The following is a 26,153-nucleotide window of genomic DNA, read 5'->3' on the forward strand; positions in this document are numbered from 1 at the left end:
AACTTTTTTATTCTGGTTATGACTATTATTTAATTCTTTCTAGTCTACCTTTATCAGGAGTTAGTTGACAGATTTATTTGTTAAATTTCTTTAATTTTCTAAAATATTTTGTATTTACTAAGTCTAAAAAATTTACTTTGTTTTAATTATTTTTAGAGAGATTTTTAAATTGAGGATTCATTTTATAAGAGTTTAAATTACAGAAATGACTTTCATGATTTTGATTGATTAAATATGAATTCCAAATTTGATTTTATACAGAATAAAAAACATATGAAGAAACATTGCTTGAAGGGAACCAAAGTTAAAAATAGAAAAAGAAGAAGAGACTTTTAGCTGCTTAAATAAATTTAAGGCTAGAGGCTCAGGTTGGAATTAGAAGGGTTCAGAGAGGATGGAAAAGATTTCAGAAGGTAGCAAACAGGCAGATATAATTGCAACATACAAGAAGTGAAAGTAGGAAGGTTTCATGAACTCTAAACTGCTCCCGACTTTGATGTCTTCCATGGGTAATATATTAGTAATCATTTATTGAACTCTAAAGTGTCAGACATGATATTAGGTGTTAGGGATACAGGGATAAACAGGCAACTGTCCATCATTTTAAAGAGTTTATAATCCAGTGGAGATTACATACAAGTAAATGGGCAATTAATGTAAATGGTATAAAACTGAATTCAAAATAGCCTGAAATGAAAAGATTTTAACCTGCTACAAAAGACCCACTAAGAGATTAAGATGTGAAGGTATACAGGGGAGCTGGTGGGGGTGGAGGGGGAGGTTTGGAGAGAGAGAGAGAGACTGAGATGAGAGAACCTTCCAGAATAAAAAGATGGCATAAGCCAAGGTCTGAAGGGAAAAAAAGCATGGTTTACCTGAAAGGCATATTAGGGGTTCAGGAAGGATTCTAGAACAGTTCATTGAAGGCATTATTAGGAATCAATATGGTTTTACAAAGAACAAATCAATATATTAACTAAAATGAATTTGTAATATTTTTAATTTTATGTCTTGCAGTTTAAGGTATGGATTGGGTGGAACAAATATGTTTCTTTTATGCACCATCTCCAGTTGATTATAAGGAAGAGCCTAAAAAGAAAGTTGTGGTGAAAGAACTCAGTAACCACTTTTGGGTTTGGAATGCTCTAATCTGTTACTAATGCCAGCCAGGTTTGTGAGATAGGAGGTGACAGTACTTATGCCAAGCATTTATCATAACTGACAGGCCAAACTATATTCTTTGGTCAGAAATCCAATCTGTCTCATGATTCTAAGCATAATCTCCATTTTGTTAAAAAGCCTCTTAAAGAATTTCATGCTTTAAGCATTCAATATGGAGCATTGTAGGGAAGCACAGGAAACTTGGTTGGAAAATTTGTAAGGATGAAATTCCGAAAAGGGAAGTTGGTTGAAGGTGGCCAGCCCCTGTTTATTGGAATTCTAATTTAGGGGAGTTGGCCGAAGTTCCTTGACCTTTTCAAACAAGTCTGTATAGGTGCAGACCCTTGGGTGTTTACCAGTATCTTTATGCTTAATCTTTAGGTGTCCTTGCTTAAAGGACACTGCAGATGCCTGTGTCCTCCCAAGATTATTTACCCTACTGATTGTATCTAAAAGATAAACTTTATCTCAAACTGCTATTATAATAAAAGCCTGAAGAGGCAAGTGATCCAGGCTGTTTGGTTCCTTTAGCCAGACAGTCCCTTAGCCCCCTCTTTCACAGCAATCCTGTATCAGAATAATCATTCATCTGTGACTCAGGGTCTACTGGTCAGCCCCAGGAAAGCATGATAATTTTTAGGTCTCTTATGGGCTGAATTGCATTTCCAAAATTTGTATGTTGAAACCCTAACCCCCATTATCTTGGAATGTGACTGTATGTGGAGATATGGCCTTTAAAGAGGTGATTAAGTTAAAATGAGCCCTAATACAATATGACTAGTGTTCTTGTTAGAAGAGGAAATCTAGATACAAAAAGAGACATCAGAAATACAAACACAGAAAAAAACATGTGAAGACACAGCAAAAAGGTGGTCATCTGCAAGCCAAGGAGAGAGAAGCCTTAAGAGAAACCAAACCTGCGGACACCTTGATGGAGGATTTCCAGCCACCAGAACTATGAGAAAATAAATTTGTATTGCTTAAGTCATCCTGTCTATGATATTTTGTTATGGTAGTCCTGAAAAACTAATATGATATCCTTAATAATATTTCATTATGTAAATTTAAATACAAAATTTTATCATGATAAAATCAATGGATAAGACAGTTTGCATGATCATTATACTTGAGACCATCCTTACATATATTGCAGTTAAAAAATTAAAGAGCTATATCATATACTGTGTTTGAGAACCAATCTACCCCAAAATATGACTTTCTTTTGTATTTCCAACCCATTCCTCCACTGTCTTTCTCTTTTTTTTTGGCTTGAAATTTCCAATTAAAGTTACTTTGTTGGACAACTAGGAGAAATATGCAAGAAACCTTTAAAATGTATATCATCAGTAACTTTACTCCTTTACTCTCCTCCCATTGGAACAGAGGTGTGGATGAGTTTATCAGATTAGCTCATTGATGCTCTAGAATAGCAGTCACCAACTGGTGGTCCGTGGACCACTGGTGGTCCTTAAGGTTCAAAAGGTTGGCAACTGCTGCTCCAGAAAGTTCACAAACAGCAGATGAGATCCAGGAAGCATGTACAAATAGACAAATAAATGGAAATAAGGGTGTTGAAAAAAAAGCGCAAATCCACTGTAAGTTTTCTTTCACTGAGAAACCACATGAAGTCTTAAGCCTGCAAAGGAGAAGATAAATTATAACTGAAGCCTGAGTTTAGTCTCCCAGAGGGTAAGCCCCAAGAGAGGCAAAAGAGCCAAACTTTTTCCCTGATTATTTAGAACTAGAGGCCTGGTGCACAAAATTCATGCACTTGGGGGGGCATCCCTCAGCCCAGCCTGCACCCTCTCGAAGTCCGGAAGCCCTCAGGGGATGTTCGACTGCCCTGGAGGCAGGAGAGGCTCTCGCCACCACCCTATGCTTGCCAGCCATAAGCCTGGCTTCTGGCTGAGTGGTGCTCCCCCTGTGGGAGTGCACTGACCACCAGGGGGCAGCTCCTGCATTGAGTTATCTGCCCCCTGGTGGTCAGTGTGCATCATAGCAACCAGTTGTTCTGCTGTTTGGTCATTTTGCATATTAGCCTTTTATTATATAGGATAGAATGTATTCTTCATACACATTGTTCAGATTCCTCCCATAGTATTGTCAATCAGGATTTAGTCCTATAATTATGCTTTTGAAGCCTATATTTTCCTGAAAGTGCTGTTACACACTGGGGCCAAATTGGGCATCATTTCCTGATTAGTACCATTCTGTGATGCTGCTTGTGGGAGAACCTTCACAGTGCATGGCTTTGGGTGCCCAGGAATAATCAGTACTTCACTGCATTGTCATGAGAAGTCCTAAAGACTGAAGGCCACCACCTGGAAAGTGTGGCCCCTGTCTGTGGACAGTAAGGTTTTTGTGTTGATACTTCAACAGACAGATGGAAATGCCAAATGTAAAAAAAGACTATTCAGAATTTCCTACTATTTTAACTTGAAAACAAGTAACAATGCATTGTATTTTCAACTCAATAATCAGGCAAACCAAGTGGACATGGTCTGATTTTGCAAGTGTTTCTCCAAGATATGGCATATTTTTGGAGCACTGCAGGGTAGAGTAAACAAAGAAAACATATTTAAAGTTGCAGATGTTATTTCTAAATTGTTTGTAAGTAACAGGAAACCACAGGATGATATTTAACTACTCTGTAGGTAGCAGGCAATTTGCATTTTTAATATCAGCATAATGAGTTTAAGATGCACATTGATCCCATTTTATTTTATATGGAATGCAACAAAGCATGTTAATGGGTAACCTAAAAGCATATAAATCAGGGAAAATGTAAAATGTAATAAAATACAGAGCTGTCATAGTAATTGTGCTTGTTTGAAACATCCCACCCAAGTTATCCACAAAGGCTATGCAATTAATACCAAATGTAATTACAGTGAGTGAAGAAATGAAGATTTTTCTATTTTCAATTTTCCATGAGATACAGTGGAGGATTTGTTCTAGAAAGATGCCCCACAGTAAAATCTTATATGATTGATAGTACTTTAATTAAAAATAAGAAGCTATTTTATAGTCTTGTTAGTCTTCCTGTCTCAGAAATAGCTAATGGACTTTGGCCACGCTGGCCTTTCTTTGTCTTTCAATTGTTGTGCATTAATTTAATTTTTCAGAGTCATAACTCACTTAAATATTCAAAGAATCATTTTATCCCAGCTAGGCATGTGTAATTTACTCATTCGTCTCAATTTTGAGAGAAATACATCACATTATTTCAAATTATGTTTATTTTATGTTTTTGTTTTTCCCTGTGGTTGCCAATTATTTTAAGAAGGGCAGAATAAGTATATGAGAATTGTGAGGATAAATGCTGTAATACAAACACAGCAGAGTTAATGTGAATGATTACAATTTATCTTTCGGTTTATAAATGCTCTTATCCAGGTCAATTCAATTACTATGAGTCTCCAGGCTATACCTAGCTAGGGACCACTTATTTTAGGAACTTACTGTGTCTTTACTCACACCCACACCACCACCACCAACACAACAACAAAAAGATGTAAAATGTAAAATTAAGGGAACTTTTAAAACACGCTTGTTCCCTCTAATAACCAGAGCAATGCAAATTAAAAGTAATTGTGTATCATTTCATACACCTTCAATTGGTAAAATTTAAGATAATATGGTAAGGGTAGGGGAAAGTAGCCTTGCTTGTAGGAGACAAAATTGCTACCAAAATTTTGGAAAGCAAAACATCAGAACATAATAGAGCCTATGACTCCCTCTGAATGTGCTCAGCACCCAGAGTGGAAGATATCTAGATATATTCTCTAGAAACATTCTTCCAAATGTGCAGAATGATCATTTTAGTATTTTTAAAATATACCCCAAAAATGGGAAAAAGCTATCTAATCATCCCTGAGTAGAGGAATGAATAAGAATATGCTTTTAACTGATAAAGTAGAATGCTGCGTAGTAATTAAAATGAATCAACCAGAGATAAATGTAGCGAAATATATGTATATCTAAAAAATTAGGTTGAGTGATAAAAGGATATTTTACAGTGTGATGATGTGTATATAAATTAAAATATGTAAACGATGGTAAACTTATTTAAAAGATCTAAACTTGAGACTCATACACACTATCAGAATAGTGGTTGCCTTTAGGAAAGGAGGGAGAGAGGATAGGGAGTGAGTCATAGCTATATCTGTAATTTTTTTTGTCATTTATACAAAGAGTGATCTGGAAGAAATTTATCAAAATGTTAATGTTTAATATATTTGAATTTTTGATATATCATATTTATTATGTTCTGTTCTGTGCTTTTGTATATGTTTGAAATATTTCATGTTCAAAATTTTAAAGTTAAATGTAAATTAACATATTGTCTCTTATTTTGTAACTATACCAATATCATTTATAAGCAATTGGAGTTTATAAGCAAAATGCCATCACACATGCTATCTGGCTTATGTGTTTTACATGTACTGACTCTTTCTGTCTTAATTTTTAAAGTTCATTTCTAGAGAGAGAGAGAGAGAGAGAGAGAGAGAGAGAGCGCAAAACATTGATTTCATGTTCCACTTATTTATGCATTTGTTAGTTGATTCTTGTATGTGCCCTGACCAGGAATTGAATCCACACCTTGGCATATTGGGATGACACTCTGGCCAACTGAGTTACCTGGCCAGGGCCTTTTACTGACACTTAATCCACAGGTAACAGTTGGGTAAATACTATTATTATTTTCATTTTACAGATGAGGAAATGGAAGCACAGCATGGAACTACAGATTTGGGCTACCATTTGTGTTCTCAACCACAACTCTATTGTCTCTCAAATTTAATAAATTATCATATGAAATATGTGACTTTACATATGTAGACCCAGGACAAAGAATTTAGGCATACATCTTAAACATTGCTATAAATTAAATAGGAATAATAAAGCAGATAATGACATAATACAAAGTCTTTCAATGATGAGATCTAATTTCTAATTCCATCTCCACCAATGTCCTGCTAAATAATTTGTGACAAGTCCTTTTATTATTTTAAACATTAGCTTTTCCACTTAAAAGCACAATGGATCAAACCAGTCTGCTTCAAATCACTGCCATAAAGATAAAACAAGGGTATGTATTTGAAAACACATGGAATAATATATAATTATTTAGGATGCTATAGCATAAAGGTAGTTTATTTTGATGTTTTAATATTAAATATTATTTATTTTTCACGCAAAATCTGTGAAATGATACAGTACACACTGCCCTGAATCTCTAAAACATGCTCTTATGCACAAATCAGTATCATTTAATATACAACAGTGTATGAAATTCCAAAATGGATTTTTCTTTCAGTCAGAGACACTGCTCCTGTGGCCTTTGCCTCAAACTCTACAGAACCAAGCTTACTTGTAGCTTCTATTTTATGACTTTTGCTTCACTGTGTTCAACAGATTCCATGATTTCTGACTTGAAGATGCAAGGTCTAGCTCCCTCTGAGCACAGTCGGGGGGCGGGGGGGGTTCTCAGAAAATACAACACATAATATTCATCTCTTTCCATGTGAATGAAGCTCAGAATTAACCCAGAGTCAATTATTGCTAGCATTACATTGAAGTTGAAATCACTGGGAATTGCCAGGGAATTTAAAGAAAATGTGTCAGTGAGTCAGGAAATAGTAGATTTGGGTCTCACAACAGAAATGAGGTAGCAACATGTGGAACTCCATGTGAATCCAGAATGGACAAAATCTTATAAGAAATAATGCTAGGAAAATTTAAACTAAATTAATTGAGATATAAAGTCACTGCCTGGATCTTGAGCGTTTTCTCATTATTTGTTCTTTTTATTTTTAACTTCTTTTCTATAAGGGACCTTAAATTTTTCTCTTTTAATGTTATTATTTTATTTCCTCTGTTCCTTCGCCTTATCTCCTGTATTTGTAAAATGAACTTAAGATGGAAAATTCTAGAATCCTCAGTCTTTAGGCTTCATTTGGAGTTAGTGATGTTTGCTGTACAACCGTTTTGAAACTATGAAGCCCAGCACTTTCTCTGCACTTAATAGACTTGCAGAAATGACATCTTCTTACAAACCAAGCAGGGGTGTCCCTGCTTAACAGGGTTCATGTGATAAAATAAAAATGTAGGGGGGTATCTCATTATCCCAGGGTGATATAGCTAGAATGAGAATCTATTACAGTAGCAGCTACTAGATGAATAAGAGCTATAAAAGGATGTAAATAAAGTTAGCATTATTCTAGAAAAAGATAATTAAGAATAGAGGTAAACCAGATATGCTCTTTGAGATTGAGATTAAAGCAGAGAAGATCTGATTGAATGACACTTTTCAACTGACTTTGAGGAGAGCAATTTGAACAGGAGATAAATCAGTTTCAAACAGAAGAGTGCCTTGCTCTCTATGAAACCTCTGGCACAAAGAGGCAAGTTCATTTTGAGGCTGGGAAAGAAGTTTCAAGCATAGAGGTGGGTTTGTTAAACAGGAGAGGGATAAAAAGTGTCTTTTAGCAGATGGAACTTGTGCCAAACGTTATGAATAGCACATGACTGTGTGTTTACATCTTACCAAATCTGCATGCAGTTTTCATTCTAAGCTGCCCTAATAAAAATTATTATGCATCATGAAATGTCTTAGAACTTATTCTAAACTCTGAATTATTTTTGAATATTTGTTTCTGGGTGATATTCCAAGTAAAAACTCTGAACTATGTACCTGCTATTTTGTATTCTGTAGTACAGAGATGCCCCAAACTGATTACCTGTGTTATGTAGGGACTTAACAAAAATAGATGAATGGATAAATATAGATGGATGGATGAATGGATGGATGGATGGATGGATGGATGGATGGATGGATGGATGGATGAATGGGTGGATGGATAGATTTTTAGATCCCTCTCCAGATTTATCAAATTGGAAGTCCTAGGAGTAGAGCCCTGGAATTAATGCATGTAAAAATTTCTAAGACAATTCTGACACTTGACCAAGTTGGAGACTCATATGTCATCATAGTGGGGATTGTTAGGGAAGAATATTAAACAAAAATAAAGAGAGGGGATTGAGATTTCTAAGGGCTTCATCTCTAGAGAAATGGCCCTTTCTTTGTTGTCCTGTGGTGGCAGCAGTGAATTCCAAGGAGACACTCCCATGGGAATTACTCTAGTGGAAATTTCTGTTGGATGTTGTTATAGGGTCCTGGTTCCATCTTTTGGCAGTCAGATGAGCTGAAGAGAAGCAAAAGTCTAGAAAGCTAAAATGTTTCATTTTCACTAATATGCTATTATCTATGACCCCTAAAAGGTGTTAAGGACAATGTTTTGGAGTTCACTAAAGGGGTGGGGGTAGGAATTACAAGACTGGCACAATAAAGGCATGGTAAGGGTGTGCCCAAGGATCACACTTTTGCTAAGGTGGGTGTGGCCATTGTAAGGGTGCATTTCAAAGGATAACCAGCAGGTGACCTTTCTAAATGTAGTGGGGAAAGATGCAGCCCCAAAGCAGTGCTCACATGGTTGAAGACAGGTAACCGCTGTGACTCTACCCTGTTCTCCATGGCAGCCCCTTCACTCTTTCTGGCTTCTGATGTCACAAATAAAGCATCTTTCCTGATTGGCCTGAGATGTGCTTACCCGAGTCTTATTATATTTCTAGTTTGCTCTATTTACTTCAAAAGTATCCTCACAATATAAATAATACCCCACGTGCAACACAACATCTCACTTCATCATCTCTCTTCACCCCTTGTTAAAAATGTGAAGAGTGTAGTTATGCAAAGACAGCGGTCAAAATTCTTAAGCCCAACCATCACAAAGGCCGTCAAAACAAAGGTGGTCATTTTCCTTTTCTGAACAGTGCATGTTAGGATGGTGTAGTAAAAAAGATATATCCTTTCCACAACAAGAGACACTTCACTTTAAATGCCTCCTGTTGCTTTTTAATGTTATGACAAGTCACTAGCCCTCTCTAAGCCTTAACTATAAATTGAAGATAATTTCTACTTTACAGGGCTATTGTTAGAATTAAATGGGATATGAATATAAAGTATTTTCCATGTAGGCATTACTCAGTAAGAATTAAATAATTTTCCTCCTTCTACCTACATTTATAGACATCAGAGAAACATTTATTTTTCTTTTCTTTTTGATGAGCTCCACAAATATCCAACACTAATCTTATAATTAGGGGTTCATAATGAGGGAGCCATGAGCAACTAGGAGTTCCATATATGGGTCTTTAATTTTCGATTATTGTAGGCATGTACATTTTGGGGACAAAAAGTTCATGACTCTCTTCAGTTTCTGAAATGACCTTTGATCTACATACCCATCTAAAATGTTGGGAGTCACTGTTTTATCCAATAAATCATACTAATTTTTATCTTTAAGTTGGAAAGCCTCTCTGTAAGCTTCCATGATTCTACCTTCAAATTTTTGTGAGCATATTTTATCAAGACATATTTCATAGAGTAAATTTGAGATCAAATGAGATAATATATATGAAATATTTTCTTGAACTGTAAAAATCTATGTAAATATTGTTAATACTAGTGGCCCAGTGTACGAAATTTGTGCCCTCAGCCCGGCCTGTGCCCTCTTGCAATCCAGAACCCCTCGGGGGATGTCCGACCACTGGTTTAGGCCAGAACCTGCAGGGATCCCTGCGGGATCGGGCCTAAACCGGCGGTCAGACATCCCTCTAGCAATCTAGGACTGCTGGCTCCTAACCACTCACCTGCCTGCTGCCTGATTGTCCCTAACTGCCTCTGCCTGCCTGCCTGATTGCCCCTAACCCCTCTGCCTGCCTTCCTGATTGCCGCTAACCTCTATGCTTGCCTGCCTGATTGCCGCTAACTGCCGCTGCTTGCCGGCCTGAGGGCCCCTAACTGCCCTCCCCTGCTGGCCTGATCTCCCCTAACAACCTCTGCCTCGGCCCCCACCACCATGGCTTTGTCTGGAAGGAAGTCGGATGTCTGGATCCGCAGCCTCCTCGGCAGTCAGTGCTGGGTCAGGGCGCCCACAGTGGTGGCAGTCAGTGCTGGGTCACCACGGCAACCCAGCACTGACTTCTGGCTGGTCGACCCTTTGGTCATTTTGGATGTTACAGACCCTGGGTTTTTATATATTAGGATTAGCAGCAATGTGGACTGTATTCTTGCCTTTGTGGCTGTGGGATATCTCCTCCTGATTTGTTATGATAAAAATCATCATAACGATTACAACATTAATCACAATTAGATTGCAATCTTATCACAATGCTCGCAGCTGAGCAAGTTAATTGAAAACTTGATAGAAACTAATTGTAGCTATTTATAATTTTTTCTTGGGCACCACTTCCTATGAATTTAGAACTACAATATTTTCATGCGTGAACAAATCTTTGATGGCATCAAATTTAACCTCTTTGTTTTTAGATGAGGAAATCAAGGCCTGGTTCCCTCTATGGCTATGAAAAACTGACTTGCCCATAACCATGTAGCTAGTTTGTTGAAAATTAGGATAAAGGAATGTTTCCTTGAATTTTTGTTTCCTTGAATTTTGTTTCTTTGTAATAGGCTGTTTCCTTGAATTTTTGATTGATTTAAATAGTATTTGAATGATCTTTCCAATTTTTTTAAATGAAACAATGTTTTTAAAAAAGTTTTATTTAAAGTATTCGTTGTGGTAGATAAGGAAGAAAATTAATATTGTCAAGAAAAAAATGCATATATCTTCCATGGAGTATCTGCCTTTAAAGTGTATTTAAATTGGGATGACCCAGAAATCTGCCTCAATTGTACAATGTGTTTTGCTTGGTGAGTAGCAATGTACAGCTCAGACATTGGTATTTTAATCCTGGAACCTCATAATAAGGACCCCATTTAGGCTAGTGTAAATAGAAGGCTATATTGAAAAATAAAGAAGCAAATATTAGGCCCAGGGGAGTCAACTTTTGATAACCAGGAGGCTTTCAGGACTAGAACTTTGCTTCCTATGTGTTCAGATCTTCAAGTCAAGAGAAAATATCAACATTTTCTGTTTTTCATCCTTGTACATGTGGTCAAAAATAAAGGAGTCAAATATGACCCTAAATTAACTTCCCATTCAAACACCCAGCCTGTTGTATTGGGATCTCTGTGGCTCTCTATTCATGCTAGAGAGACACAGTCTAATCATTGAGCAGCTAGTGGAGCCCTAGGCTGCAGGACCCAACTCTGGTCTTTCCAATGGCAGAAGGGAACTATTATTTTGTTCTACTATTATTAGTAGCTAATCCCAATTTTAGTAGAATGAATACAGTGTTCAGTTACCAGAGAAGAGAGAGTTACCCTTAAAAAAAATTAAAACTAACTTAAAACACCAGAATAAACGAGTGGCTCTGAAAATTTTAAGGTTCATTTTCCCCCCCAGAATTATGTGTTGTGGGCATATATTTTGATACACAATCTAGCTATGGGAAAGACTTTTTAAAATAGATATGATAAATTCTGTATCATCTAGACTATCTGATTGCCATAATTCCAACACCAGGAGACATAGAAGTTTCTGTTTCCCTGGGTAAAAGCAATGACCTAAAAAGTTTCTGATGATTCTTATTGGCTGTGAGGGAGTTCAGTACATTTTTCTCTTTCCCTGCCTCCCCCCGGTTTAATATAGAACTTATATAAACCACTCCCATCATTATTTCAGTGTATCTTCTAGTTTTTGTCACTAACTTCCACCTCCAATACTACTCTTGAGTTAAGGACTTAGTATTTCAATAAGTACAACAACAACAAAAAAACAACCCAGGGAATTTGGGGTTATTCATATGAAATATTTTCTGAAAAGTTGTAGATCTTCTTGTGTTTTATCAGATTTATATGGTGTTCTTTTTATCAATTCAGATAACTTCTTCAGAAATGCCATCAATTAGTTCATATCTTGAGCTATTAACATATACATATTTATATATGCAAATTCTAAAATATGATCATGACGACTCTGCAACTGTTTAACATAAACTAAATATAGAAAAGCCATAATAATCCAATACCTACTGATGACCTTTCTGTTATTATTTTTTGAACTAATGGTTACAGTATTCCATATCTCTATTATAATCTAAATGCTCCAGATTTTACTCTCCCCCTTCTTTCCTCTGCAGAATGAAATATAAAAGAGATAAAAATAATTCTAAAAAGTAATTAGCGAAACAGATTTCTTACTGTGTGGTTTATATCTATCTTAATAGGAATAATTAACAGTATTTAATTCTGTAGCTGAAACTGATGACTAGGAAGCTCAGGTAAGGAATTTATTTTTTAAATAAATATTTTTATTGATTTCAGAGAAAAAGGGAGAGGGAGAGAGAGATAGAAACATCGATGAGAAAGAAACATTAATTGGCTGTGTCCTGCATGCCCCCTCCTGGGGATGGAGCTCACAACCCAGGCATGTACCCTGACCAGGAGGCAAACCATGACCTCCTGGTTCATAGGTCAATGCTCAGCCGCTGAACCACATGGCCTGGGAGGAATTTATTTTTCTTACTGCAAGACTGAGGATTGTTTCAATTTGGCTACGGAGGGTTTTAAGAGAGCAAAGAGAAAATAGTCCAGAATCTAGTATGGACTTCCAGAAAATATTCTTAAAAGTGACCAAGACAGGACAAGGAGGGACTACAGATTTGATTTTATTGATGAAAGAAGGAAAGAGTTGAATTTTAAATATACTGTGAAAAAGAACTATAAAATTTATTTCGAATGATGTAAATAATACAGAGTCAAAGAAAATTCTTAGATTCCAGGTGGTAAAACTGATGATAAAATATCAATGTCTACTGAAATGCATCATTTCTACACATAGTTGTTGAGTATCTATAAGGAGCAAGCATTATATCAGGTACTGTGAGAAACACAAGATGGAATCAAATGGGGAGATTTCCGTTAATTTGTCAATAGTCTAAAAGAAGGTACAAGACATTATAGATTTGGAATGAATGACTGAATGTGGAAGTACATTAAAAAAATTCTATGGAAGTTCAGAAATAATACTTCAAAATGAAAAATCAAATATATATATTTTATGAATGAGGTAACATTAGCCTTGAGTCTTGAATTTGGAGAGGTTTGAGTATGCAAAAAAGTAGAACTAGACTGGGAGAATATTATAGAAAACATACACAGACATAAATGAATGTTTGTATGTGTGTGTGTGCGCGCACACACACACACACACACACACACACACACAAGAATCATATTTACGTGCATATTGAAAGGCCAGCCAGTGTATATTATAGTGAGAAATAAACAACTTGAGGTAAGAGGCTACTTTATTATCATTTTTTCTGGTACCTAAGGTTCAGAATATTGAATGTTGCCAAGATGGGTAGTAAGGCCAAGGGAGATGAAGTAATTTGACCAATAAGTATTAAATAAAGAACAAAAAGTTCTTATGTGCTAAATGTATATACTTTATGTGCTAAAATGTATATGTATATATTGCAAGGAAATATATTTTTATATATTTTTAAAAAGCTAACTGTTACAGTTTTTTTGCTTCTGAGGAATGACACAAACCATACAACTGGGGAAATATTTTCATCCTTTTTATTTCAGAGTATCATAGGGGACCAAAAAAAAAAAAAAAGACAGAATGAAATGTCTAGTTTCTGTCTATTTTTCTAGGCTACTTAAGTTTAAGATCCAGAGCAGATGTATTTATGTTTACAAGAGCATATAAATAAACCCTTGGAGATAAAACTAGGCTTACTAGAAAAAGAATCTTAAAAATAGGGAAAGAATCACATTTTGAGCTGGTATTTGACAAATAAAATGCTACTGAAGAAATCCATGAGTGGTGACCCCTGAAGGACTTAAAAATAGGGAGGCTTAATATTTAATTTTAATTATGTACATAATTGAACTATAACCTTCCTTCCTGACCCCAACTTTTAACAGTCTTCTATACACATAATTACACTGGATGCGTAGAATTAGAGAAATCTAGGAAAAGATGTGTTCCACAATCAAGTCAGAAAGAAGATAGAAAGATATTAACTTTAGTTTAAAGAAGAGACTGAAATTAGAAAATAAAAAGAAGCAGCAGCTCAGAGACAGATGAGAAACTAAATCCCTAGAAAGTCTCAAAAATCACAAAATTGTGGATTAGGAAAATTGAGTAATTTTATTCAAATTTCGAAGAAGAATGTGAGCTCAGTTCCATATACTTATCTTATTTAACACTTGTGATTATGTGACAAAGGTGGAGTTACAAATCTCAGATCTCTTGAGTCTCAGTTTAACATTCTTTCTATTATTTGAATAGAGGAAGGCGGAACAAAAGAACCTGGAAATATTAGGGATTTGGGAGACTATAGTGGATATGTAAAGTGTCCCATTTTTAAGCTACCTTGGTCCAACAAATGGAGACACCCAATGTTTTATTAAAAAAGGGGGGTTGGGAAGTAGAAGTACGCGACAGCAGTGCAGGCAATAAGAAATGTATTTCTTTTTGTAGAGAATTTAAAGCAACAATACAATTAACTGAAATTATTATGCACCAGTAAATAGAAACCACGTTCAAGATTAAGTCCTCCAGCCTGCTGAGGCTAACTCTGCCATGCCCAGCTTTGGTGTGCCACTGAAGATATCCGTTTCAGAAAGGCATGCAATCCACTTGCCTGTCTGCAAGGCTAAACTAAACCCACGTCATGGACTGAAATCTCCATGAAGCTGGATGGCTCTGATCAGGGCCCAGTAAAGCATCTCACTCACTAGAGCCAGGCAGCGTCACACAGTGACAACATCCGTGTTACATATCTCCGTTGTTCTTTGGAGGCTGGCTGTGTCTGTTTCCCTGCACTGCACTCCATTCTGTTCTACAGCTACCCCTCTGGGTTCTCATACTCCAATTTCATTCCTACACAACATTAGCCAATTAGAAAAAAAAAAAAAATCACCTCAGTCTAAAACATAAGCTCCATGTGAATAGGAATAATGCATGTTTGATTTTTCTTCTCTTTTTAAAAGTTTTGTAAAAATTACATACAGTGAAATGCTCAGGTCTTTTAGGTACAGTGTGATATTTTGAGTGTCTTTCGAGTGTTTTCCCCATTACTATCTTTTACTTTATTTTTATTGTTTACACTATTACAGATATCCCCATTTATCTTCCTCTTTCCCACGTGTTCCACCCCCCTCGCCCCTCCCCATTGCTTTTTTTATTGAGCAATTTGCCTTCCTAATAATAAGTTTTAGGAGTTATTTATTTATTCTGGACACATAGACTTTGTAACCATAACCCCCTTCTAGGTTCACCTGTCCTCCCACAAGTTCAAACCACTTTAGTAGCCTTACTCTGCCCTTCAATCATCAACCACTGAGACTTTGGCTTTCTTTTAAAATTCTAGCTATTCTAATATTCTCTGCTAATGAAGAAATTTCCTTGGGGTAAAGAGCATATAAACATGGATCTCTTACTTTCTTTCAAGGTTCAAATCTTCAGTTTCTGTCCATTTTTGGTCACTCTACTATGCTTTTAAATAAGTTATTATTATTATTATTATTATTATTATTATTATTACTTAGCCAGATTTGGTAATAATTATCAGTAGGAAGCTTTGCTCAACACATACCCATCCTTCACTAACTGGAACTGGGACATATTCCTGCTTTTTTACTCTCCTATTCCCAGATGCTTCAATGGCTTCTTTTTTTAAGTAGTTTTAGAATTAAGTGGAAATTAACAACAAAAAAAATTAAAAAGTATAATGCTTTGAAAAGCAGAGTGCTATGGACTAAATTTTGTCCTCCCAAAATTTACATTTTAAAGCACTAACCCACAATATGAGTGCATTTGGAGACAGGGCCTATAAGGCAGCAACTAAAGTTAAATGAGGTCAGAAAGTTGGGGCCTTGATTCAATAGGATTTTTTTTTTCAAAAAAGAGACATTAAAGAGCCCCCCCATCCTCTTTCAAATACCATGGAGGGCACAGTAAAAGGCAGGCATCTAGAAGTCAGGAAGAGTGCTCTCACCAGGAACTGAATTGCCCAGCACCTTGATTTGGACTTTTCATCTCAAAACTGTGAAAAATAAATTTTTATTGTTTAAGCCATTCAGTTTATGGTATGGCAGCTTGAGAGTACTTTTTTTTCTCCATCAAGTACACAGACAAAATAAAGCCTAAATTAAACTTTTAAACAAGACAAAATTAACTCATGGCACAACATCAAGTAACTTAGAGTTTATAATTTAGTGTATTAGTTAACTCTTGCTATGTAGCAGATTACCCCCAAACTTAGTAGCTCAAAAAAGCAAACATGTACTTTCTCAGTTTCAGGAATGCATGCAGGCTTAGCGAGCGCCTCTGGCTCACTGTCTCTCAGGAGGTTGCCATTAGTGTGTCAGTTGGGATTGCAGTCTCATCTGGAGCCTCAACTGGGGAGAATCTGCTTCCAAGCTCAGTCATATCATGATTATTGGCTGAATTTTTGTTCCTGTCAGAATACTGGACTAAAGACCTCATTTCTTCTCTGACTGTTGACTGGTTCCTTACCAAGAAGTCCTCTCCATATATGCCCTTCCTGGGAGAGGATGAGAAGAGAGAGCAAGAGAGATGACTAAGGTGGGTGGAGATCACAGTGTTTTATAAGTTAACCTTACAAGTGACATCCCCATTGTATGTGCTACATTATCTTCACTAGAAATGACAATAAATTTAATCCAAATGGAGGATTATACAAAAGCAGAAATACAGGAGGTAAAATTTGTTGAAGTCATCTTAGAAGGTATCTATAACACTCCCCCTTCAGGCAAAATAAAGACTCACTAAAATTTTAAATTTGAAAAATAAATGGACCTCCTATCTTATTTTAGGCACTGCTACACTCTAAGGGATGGAATAATAGATATGACATAATTCTTGTGTTCTAGGGGCTGGTGGTCTAGTTCCAGAGGGAGGACTGTATGGATGTGATCAGTGCTGTAAAGCTGTAGGAGTTGTGGGAACCGGAAGGACTTTGTAAGAATTGAGCAACATCATCTTCACCAAGGAGGTAAAGCCTGTGCTGTGTATTGAGGGATAGAGACCTGCCTGATAGAGGGGAGAGACAGTGCCTTCCAGCATGTACCTATGAGGACCTTTCAGGAACTATAGGCATTCTGAATGGCAGAGCCTGGGGTCCACACTGGGAGGGCTGGTGAGGAATGAGACTGAATGGAGGAGCCATATTGTGGAGGGCATTTTGGGCTATACTAAGGACTTTGGATTCTATCCAGAATTGAAGTAGAAACACTGAAGTATGTGACCAGATATGCACAGTGCATTGAATACTCTGTTCCTTGCTGATAAACAAACCAACAAAAAGAGGAACAGGTAACATTATTGACTATATTCTTTATGCTTTACTTTATATCCCTGTGACATGTATGGTGCCAGTTGGGTACTGGAAATATTGAGGAGAACACCATGTAAAGTATATAATTGTGTGGCCACTAAGCTGTACACCTGAAACCAGTACAAAATAAAATTGGAAAGAAAAAAGAAGAAGAAGAGGAATATGTCTCCTTTCCAATTACACAACCCTAAGACTCCGCTGTCAGAATGACTAGGTCATAATCCAGGTGGAAAGCTCTCTGAGATTTCCTTTACTTTAAATCAAATCACACATCTCGATGACAATGTACCACATCTCAATGACATGTAATTTCTCACCAGCACTGCCTTTTATAAAGCAACCGGAAGAATATAATTCAAGTTCATTTCCAGAGAAGAATGAAAGAAAATAGTGGCATTTCTGCATAATGTTAACCATGCTGCAGCTCAAACCATAGTTTCTTTATTTAGCTTGCTAAATTCAATGAATCTCTGAACACTTTAATTACTTTCCTCATCCCTTTCTTTCTCCATGGTGCAAACTCTATGCCATTCACTTGTTAAAGCCTCCTTTGAAACTTATTTCTCATTTTTGCCCACAGATCCATAGGCTTTCTATTTAGAAGTAAAAAGGAGCAATGAGGCGTATAGTCAGTGATGCTTAAAACTGGATGAGTCACCCCCAAGGAATGCTTGGGAGGTTTTGGAGGGCTCAGCAGTGTACCATAGTCCATAGTCTCATAAAAATCCAAACAGCTCAGATTCTACTGAAATATATAACTTCTGCTTGTCTAGCATTCTTTTATTAGTGTCACATGTCAGAATTCTCAGAATCCAAGGGATTTACCAATATTTACTAAACTTACACCATCATCAAAGGGCGATGATGACACTTTCCTTAGAGTGTTGTGTGACCTCTGATCCTATAGTGCTCAACGGAGCAATGAAGATTTACACAATTTGCATGTGTGAGGTCCCCATGTGCATTAAGCATTGCTCCAATATTCTTCTGAAATACCCAGAACCACTGGGTAAAAACTACATAAAGTGAGATCTAGGTCACCCATTTGCATGAAGATTACAGTCTTTTATCAAAATAATAACATTTTCTTCATGAAATTTTAACTTCAGAACCAAGTAGGAAAGATGTGATTATTATAAAATAGTTCTTTTGTTCTATATTACTAATGTTTATAATTTTATCTACAAAAGATACTTTTTCCTTTTTAAGTTAGATTAATTTATAAGCAGTCCAGTTGGAAGTTCAGATATCAGGAGCCAAAAACAATCATTTTATTACCCAAATCTTCTTAGCTGGGATCACGTAGGGCTTTTAAATTATCATTTAATTATGACTGAGGAAAGGCAAGCTTCTCAGAAGATTAAAGGATCTGGCATAGCCTTTCAAAGAAGGTGATTGCCAGGGGAAAATAGTAAGCATATATTAGGCAAATTTGAGTGATGACAGACATAGAAACAGAGTGACACAGAAGGAAATGACAGGACCCCAAATCAGAGAAGATACCCTTTGGTCCACTGTGGATTATATTGTCAGGTTGGTTGATCATTGTATGTGTCCTGACCAGGATCGAACCCTAAACAGTAGGATTTTGGGGAAGATGTTCTAACCAACGGAGATACCCAGCCAGGGCCCTATTTCAGATAATCTAAGAGGATCTCTATTAATCCCTTACTCCTCCTCCAGGGAATCTCCTTTATAGCTAGTCTACCCCACATTTGTGGATGATTCACTTTACCAGCAGATTCTGTATCCCCTTCCCATTTCATCATGCCTAGTCCATGGAACCTGGCTCACCTCAGCCTCAGCTAACTCTACAAAACTTCTTTCTTCTTTGTCACCGTCTCTCCCACTCTTCAGCACCTGTTTTCATGTTTCTTCTGAACTTGTTTCTCTAAGGAAACAGTCAGCAGCATATTTATTCCTTTATATTCCCTGTCCTTCCCATTTGGATCTTCTAATCTCTGGGCTGACTCACTCTTTTCCTTCTCCTCAGTTTCTAAAATGCCAAGCACTTTTCCCTGATCTCTAAATCCTCTAGTTTCTTTCTCTATAAAACATGAGCATATTTACATTTTGATTAGGTTTGAACTGACTCTGGGTTTCTCTCAAATTATTTGTTTTCTTTTTCTATCCCTTCCTCCCTCATACCCTCTTTTCTTTTCTTCTGGCTTTTGTGTCCATTGATGAAATAAAGTCTTGCTCATTTGATTCTGACAACCAAGATATCAGGTATGTTTTTTTCTACTCTTTCCCAACTTCCTCCATCTCATGATCCCATGTAAAATCTTTTTACAGGTTTTACACGAAATTCAGTCACATTCAGAATAAACTTTCCTGAGGATGAGAGGAGTTTAGGAGGGAAGAGGCATACTGTACAACCCAGTATTCGTCATTTCCTAAATGTTCTCCCCTCTCTCTTTAATTTTTTTTCCCCTTAGCCCTCCATTCAGGGATCCCTTGTTCAGCCCTAATCCCAACTTGTCAGAGTGATGTCTTTCTTCATCTTAAGCTAGGAATGGGGGCCCAGTGATTTATCCATTAACCAAAGGGACTTACTATTATTCACTAGATTTGGTGGGGAAAATACACACTCATGAAAAACACTCCAAACAGTGGAGATACAAAAATGAAAATTAGGTGTTCTTGGGCCCCAGGGCCCCAGACTCCTTCCCTTTAGGTAAATATGGAACTGGGTATCTTTTGGGGGATATTTCATGGATATATAAATGTGGATGTTTACATGTCTTTTTTTTGTGAAACACAAATTACAGCATATTATATTGCCTGTTTAGCTCAGCAGCATAGGTTTTTTTTATTGTTGTTGTTATAAACCCTATAAACTCACTACAGTATCTCTTTTGTATTTTTCTTATAGAGGAAAAAGGGTTCCTGTGGAAGGTAACCTCACAGGGTGATCATAAATTTCTAGCTAGGCAGGTCATGGTGTGCAGCCATGACTCAGGCAGAGAACTTCTTTAGGAAACGGTTTATCTTTGCCATAAACAAGGCTTGTTTATTGTTTTCTTGCATCTAAGTTAACACACCTTTAAATGCCTCTTTTCAGAAACATAAGCAACCTCAAGAGAGCTTATAATCTTGTTAATTATCCTGTAAACCAATCTCTGGCCTTTATTTAATGTTTATGTAATCTTCCTTATGTTCCCTCCTTAAATCTGAATGCCTGGAAAAAACTGCAAACTGTCACTCTGGGAGGCATCTTTCCGAGTCTGTTGAGATCTTGCTTCTAGGCACACTCTCTGTTTGGCTCAAGTGAGTTTTTATAAAAATTCTCTACAGGTCTGGATATTCTTACATTGACACTCACTTTAGTTGGTCTGAGTAATCTGCAATAGCAACCATTTTGAAGTAGTTCATCAAATTACAGTATTGAATTTGTTTGGCACCAGGGAAGAACATACCATAGAATATGCCATAGTACTTTTTTTAAAAAATCCTTTTATATTATTTTCTTAATCCTCTTTCAGCATGAGGACATGCTTTAAGAGAGGAAGGGAGAGAGAAACATTGCTGTGAGAAACATAAATTGGCTTCCACACTCTCCCCAACTGGGGATTGACCCTGCAACCCAGATGTGTGCCCTGACCAGGAATCAAACCTGCAACCTTTCAGTGCACAGAAAAATGCTCGACCAAAGGAGTCATTCTGGTCCGGCTACTGTGGAGCCTTTTTTCCCCCCCAATAAATCTTTACTGTTGAGAGTATTACATATGTCCCCTTTTTCCCCCATTGCCCTCTCCAACTCCCCTCCACTGCAATCCTTCATCACCCTGTTGTTTGTGTCCATGGTTGCTCTCTCCTCCCCACCCTTCACCCTCTCCTGCATCCCCTCTGTGGTTTGACAGTCTGTTCGATGTTTCTATGTCTCTGGGTCTATTTTTGTTCATCAGTTTATATTGTTCATTAGATTCCACATATGAGTGAGATCATGTGATACCTATTTTTCTCTGACTGGCTTATTTTGGTTAGCATAATGCTCTCCAGTTCTATCCATGCTGTTGCAAATGGTAACAGTTCTTTCTTTTTTACAGCTGCGTAGTATTCCATTGTGTAGATGCACCACAGCTTTTTTATCCACTCATCTGCTGATGGGCACTTCAGCTGTTTCTAAATCGTAGCTATTGTAAATTGTGCTGCTATGAACATAGGGGTGCATACATCCTTTCTGATGGGAGTATCTGAATTCTTGGGATATGTTTCTAGAAGTGGAATCACTAGGTCAAATGGTAGTTCTATTTTTAATTTTTTTGAGGAAACTCCAAACTGTTTTGCACAGAGGCTGCACCAGTCTGCATTCCCACCAGCAGTGTATGAAGGTTCCCTTTTCTCCACATCCTCACCAAACAGTTGTCGTTTGTTGATTTGTTGATGATGGCCAACCTGACAAGTGTGAGGTGGTACCTCATTGTCGTTTTGATTTGCATCTCTCAGATGATTAATGACTGAACATTTTTTCATATGATTTTGGCCTTCTGTATGTCCGTTTTGGAGAAGTGTCTATTTAGGTCCTTTGCCCATTTTTTTAATTGGACTGTTTATATTCCTTTTGTCAAATGGGATGAGTTCCCTGCAAATTTTGGAGGTTAACCCCTTATCGGATGTATCATTAGCAAATATGTTCTCCCATGAGGTGGGATCTCTTGTTATTTTGTTGAAAGTTTCTTTTGCTGTGCAGAAGCTTTTTATTTTGATGTAGTTCCATTTTTTTATTTTCTCCTTAGTTTCCATTGTCCTAGGAGATATATCTGTAAAGATAGTTCTACAAGAGATGTCTGAGATTTTGCTGCCAATGGTTTCTTCTAGAATTTTTATGGTTTCACGTCTTACATTTAAATATTTTACCCATTTTGACTTCATTTTTGTGTATGGTGTAAGTTGGTGGTCTAATTTCATTTTTTTGCATGTATCTGTCCAATTTTCCCAACACCATTTATTAAAGAGACTGTCTTGACTCCATTGTATGCTCTTGCCTCCTGTCAAATATTAATTGGGCATAATGGCTTGGATCAACTTCTGGGTTCTCTCTTCTGTCCCATTGGTCTATATGCCTGTTCTTGTGCCAGTATCATGCTGTTTTGAGTACAGTGGCTTTGTAGTATAACTTGATATCTGGTATTGTGATCCCTTCAACTTTGTTCTTCTTTCTCAAGATTGCTGTGTCTATTTGGGGTCTTTTTAAATATCATATATATTTTTAGAATATTTGTTCTAGGTCTGTGAAATAAGCCACTGGCATTTTGATAGAGATTGCATTGAATCTGTAGATTGCTTTGGGTAGTATGGCCATTTTAATTCTGTCAATTCTACCAATCCATGAACATAGTATATTCTCCTACTTGCATATATCTTCCTCTATATCTTTTTTCAATGTCCTGTAGTTTTCTGAGTACTGATCTTTTACCTCCTTGGTTAAGTTTATTCTTAAGTATCTAAATTTTTTTGTTGCATTGGTAAATGGGGTTGTTTGTTTTGTTTCCCTTTCTGAGCGTTCATTATTGGTGTACAAAAATGCCATAGATTTCTGGGTATTAATTTTATATCCTGCTAAGTTGCTGAATTCGTTTATTAAATCTAGTAGTGTGGTGTGTTTTTTTTTATATAGTCTTTGGGGTTTTCTGTGTACAATATCATGTCATCTGCAAATAGAGACAGTTTTACTTCCCCCGTTTCAATTTGGATGCCTTTTAATTCTTCTTCTTGTATGATCACTACAGCTGGTACTTCTAGTACTATATTGAACAGGAGTGGTCAAAGTGTGCATCCCTGTCTTGTTCTTGTTCTTATAAGAAATTATTTTAGCTTTTGTCCTTTGAGTATGATGTTGGCTGTAGATTTGTCATATAAAGCTTTTATTATGCTGAGGTATGACACCTCTATTCCCACTTTGTTGAGAGTTTTTATCAAAAAAGGGTGTTGGATTTTGTCGAATACTTTTTCTGCATCTATTAATATGATCATGTGATTTTTATCTTTCAGTTGGTTTATGTGATGTATCACATTTATTGATTTACGAATATTGTGCCATCCTTGCATCCCTGGAATAAATCCCACTTGGTCATGGTGTATGATATTTCTAATGTATTGTTGGATCCGATTTGCTAGAATTTTGTTGAGAATTTTAGCATCTATGTTCAACAAGGATGTTGGCCTGTCATTCTCTTTCTTTGTAGTGTCTTTATCAGGTGTGGTAATAAGGTAATGCTGACCTCATAGAAGAGCTTCAAAGTGTTCTTTCTTTCTGCATTTTTTTTAGAATACTTTGAGAAGGATAGGTTTTAGTACTTCTTTGAATGTTTGGTAAAACTCCCCTGTGAAGCCATCTGGACCAGGGCCTTTATTTGCTGGGAGTTTTTTTTATTATTATTACTGCTTTGATTTCATCAGTAGTTATGGGTCTATTCAGGTTTTCTGATTCTTGCTGATTGAGTCTTGAAAGATTGTATTTTTCTAGGAATATGTCTATTTGGTCAAGGTTGTCCAATTTATTGGGGTAGAGTTGTTTATAGTATTTTTTTATGATCCTTTGTATCTCTGTGGGGTCAGTTGTTATTTCACCTGTTTTGTTTCTGATTTTGTTTATTTGAATCCTCTCTTTGTTTTTTGGTGAGTCTGGCAAGAGGTTCATCAATCTTGTTTATCCTTTCATAGAGGATAAACAAGATTGATAAACCTCTTGGTTTTATTGATTTTTTTGTATTGTTTTTTCTTTTCTTTTTGTCTTTTTGTCATTTATTTCTGCTCTGAGCTTTATTATTTCTTTTCTTTTACTTACTCTGGGCTTTTCTGGTTGCTCTCTTACTAGTTCTTTAAGATGTAGGGTTAGAATATTTATTACCAGTTTTTCTTGTTTTTTGAGGTAGGACTACAGTGCAATGAACTTCCCTTTCAGGATTGCTTTCACTGTGTCCCATAGATTTTGGACTGTTGTGCTTTCATTGTCACGTGTTTCCAGGATGCTTTTTATTTATTCTTTGATCACTTTGGTAACCCATTCGTTGTTTAATAGCATGCTAGTTAGCCTCCATATGTTTGATTGTTTATTATTGTTTTTATTGTAGTTGATTTCTAATTTCATGCCATTGTGATCTGAGGAGTTGCTTGCTCTAATTTCAATCTTCTTGAATTTGTAGAGACTTAGCTTATGTCCTAACATGTGGTCTCTTTGAAAATGCCCCATGTGCACTTGAGAAGAATGTATATTCCGTGGCTTTGGGGTGAAATGTTCTGAAGATGTGAATTAGTTACATCTGATCTAGTGAGTCATTTAGGATTGCTGTTTCTTTGCTGATTTTTTGACTTGAGGATTTATCCAGTGATACCAATGGGGGTATTAAAGTCCCCTACTATGATTGTGTTGCTGTTGATCTCTCCCTTGATATTGTCCAGAATTTTTTTTTTTAATGAATTTGGATGCTCCTGCATTGGGTGCATATATGCTTACCAGAGTTATATCCTCTTGTATTGATCTCTTTAGAATTATGAAGTGGCCTTCCTTGTCTCTTGTTATGGCCTTCACTTTGAGGTCTATTTTGTTAGATATAAGTATTGCTACCCCAGCTTTTTTTTTTCATTCCATCACTCTAAGTCAGCCTTTATTAACATTATACCCTAAAAGAACACTCAAAATGATATTCAGGTCTCCAGAAAGTCCTATATCTCACAGTATATTTATATCATCAGTAAGTTATAGACATAAAAAGTGTTCTATTGAATCAAAATGGCATTTGTAATTTGGTTATACTTACTATAACCAACTTGTTAGCCTTTTCTTTTTGTATGGTTTTACCTCTCCACAAAGATGAGAAATGCTAATGCAAGTCAATATAGCAGGTGAAAGAAACTTCAAATTTTCTTCTCTTTAATAGAAGCTACACTAGAGACTACAAAAGAAAATTAACTTACTCTTGCAATTCTAGGGATTCTTAAGTTTTCATAGATTGAGGGATAAAAGTAGAGGAAATAATTTAGGGACCATGTTTCTCAAATTCAGCTACTTTCACAAACATATTCTTATAAAGGGGATCACAAGTTTTTTATGATAATATTTTGAATTTATGTTTGAGTTTTGTTCATAATATAAACAATTTATTACACACACATACCCTTTCATGAGTAACTGAACAATCTTTTCACATAACAGTATTGTCATATGATCATATCATCTTCACGTGTACTTCTGATCCCTATAGCACCAAGTAAAGAACCGCTGTATGTAAATTTTTATGTGGTGTTTCTCAAATTGGGCCCCCAGACTTTTCACAGAATTGTTAAACATTTTCTATGAGCTCTGTGAGTTGTCAAGGTTAAGAATACTGGTCGAATCAGTGATTTTCAAGATAGGATGGTGATATGTGACTGGGGAAGACACATGTATTTTGAAAAAGCACATTCAGAATACCTATTGATTTTATAATACAAACTCTATAAAGTCAAACTCAACAAAATAATTTTCTCTCAGTAGCATAAACATAACTATAGAGTCATGCTAGGGGGCCTTGAGAAACACTGGCTTAGAGGCAGAGGAATCCTGGAGGGGGTGGGGGGGCTCAGTGAGGGAATTCAAAACTATAACTTATCACAGTCTTTTGGAACCCAAGGTGCCCAACCTTTTAGACCTGTCATTTGTGGCA

The sequence above is a fragment of the Cnephaeus nilssonii genome, assembly GCF_951640355.1.
Source record: "Cnephaeus nilssonii genome assembly, chromosome: 3".
Lineage (NCBI taxonomy): Eukaryota > Metazoa > Chordata > Mammalia > Chiroptera > Vespertilionidae > Cnephaeus > Cnephaeus nilssonii.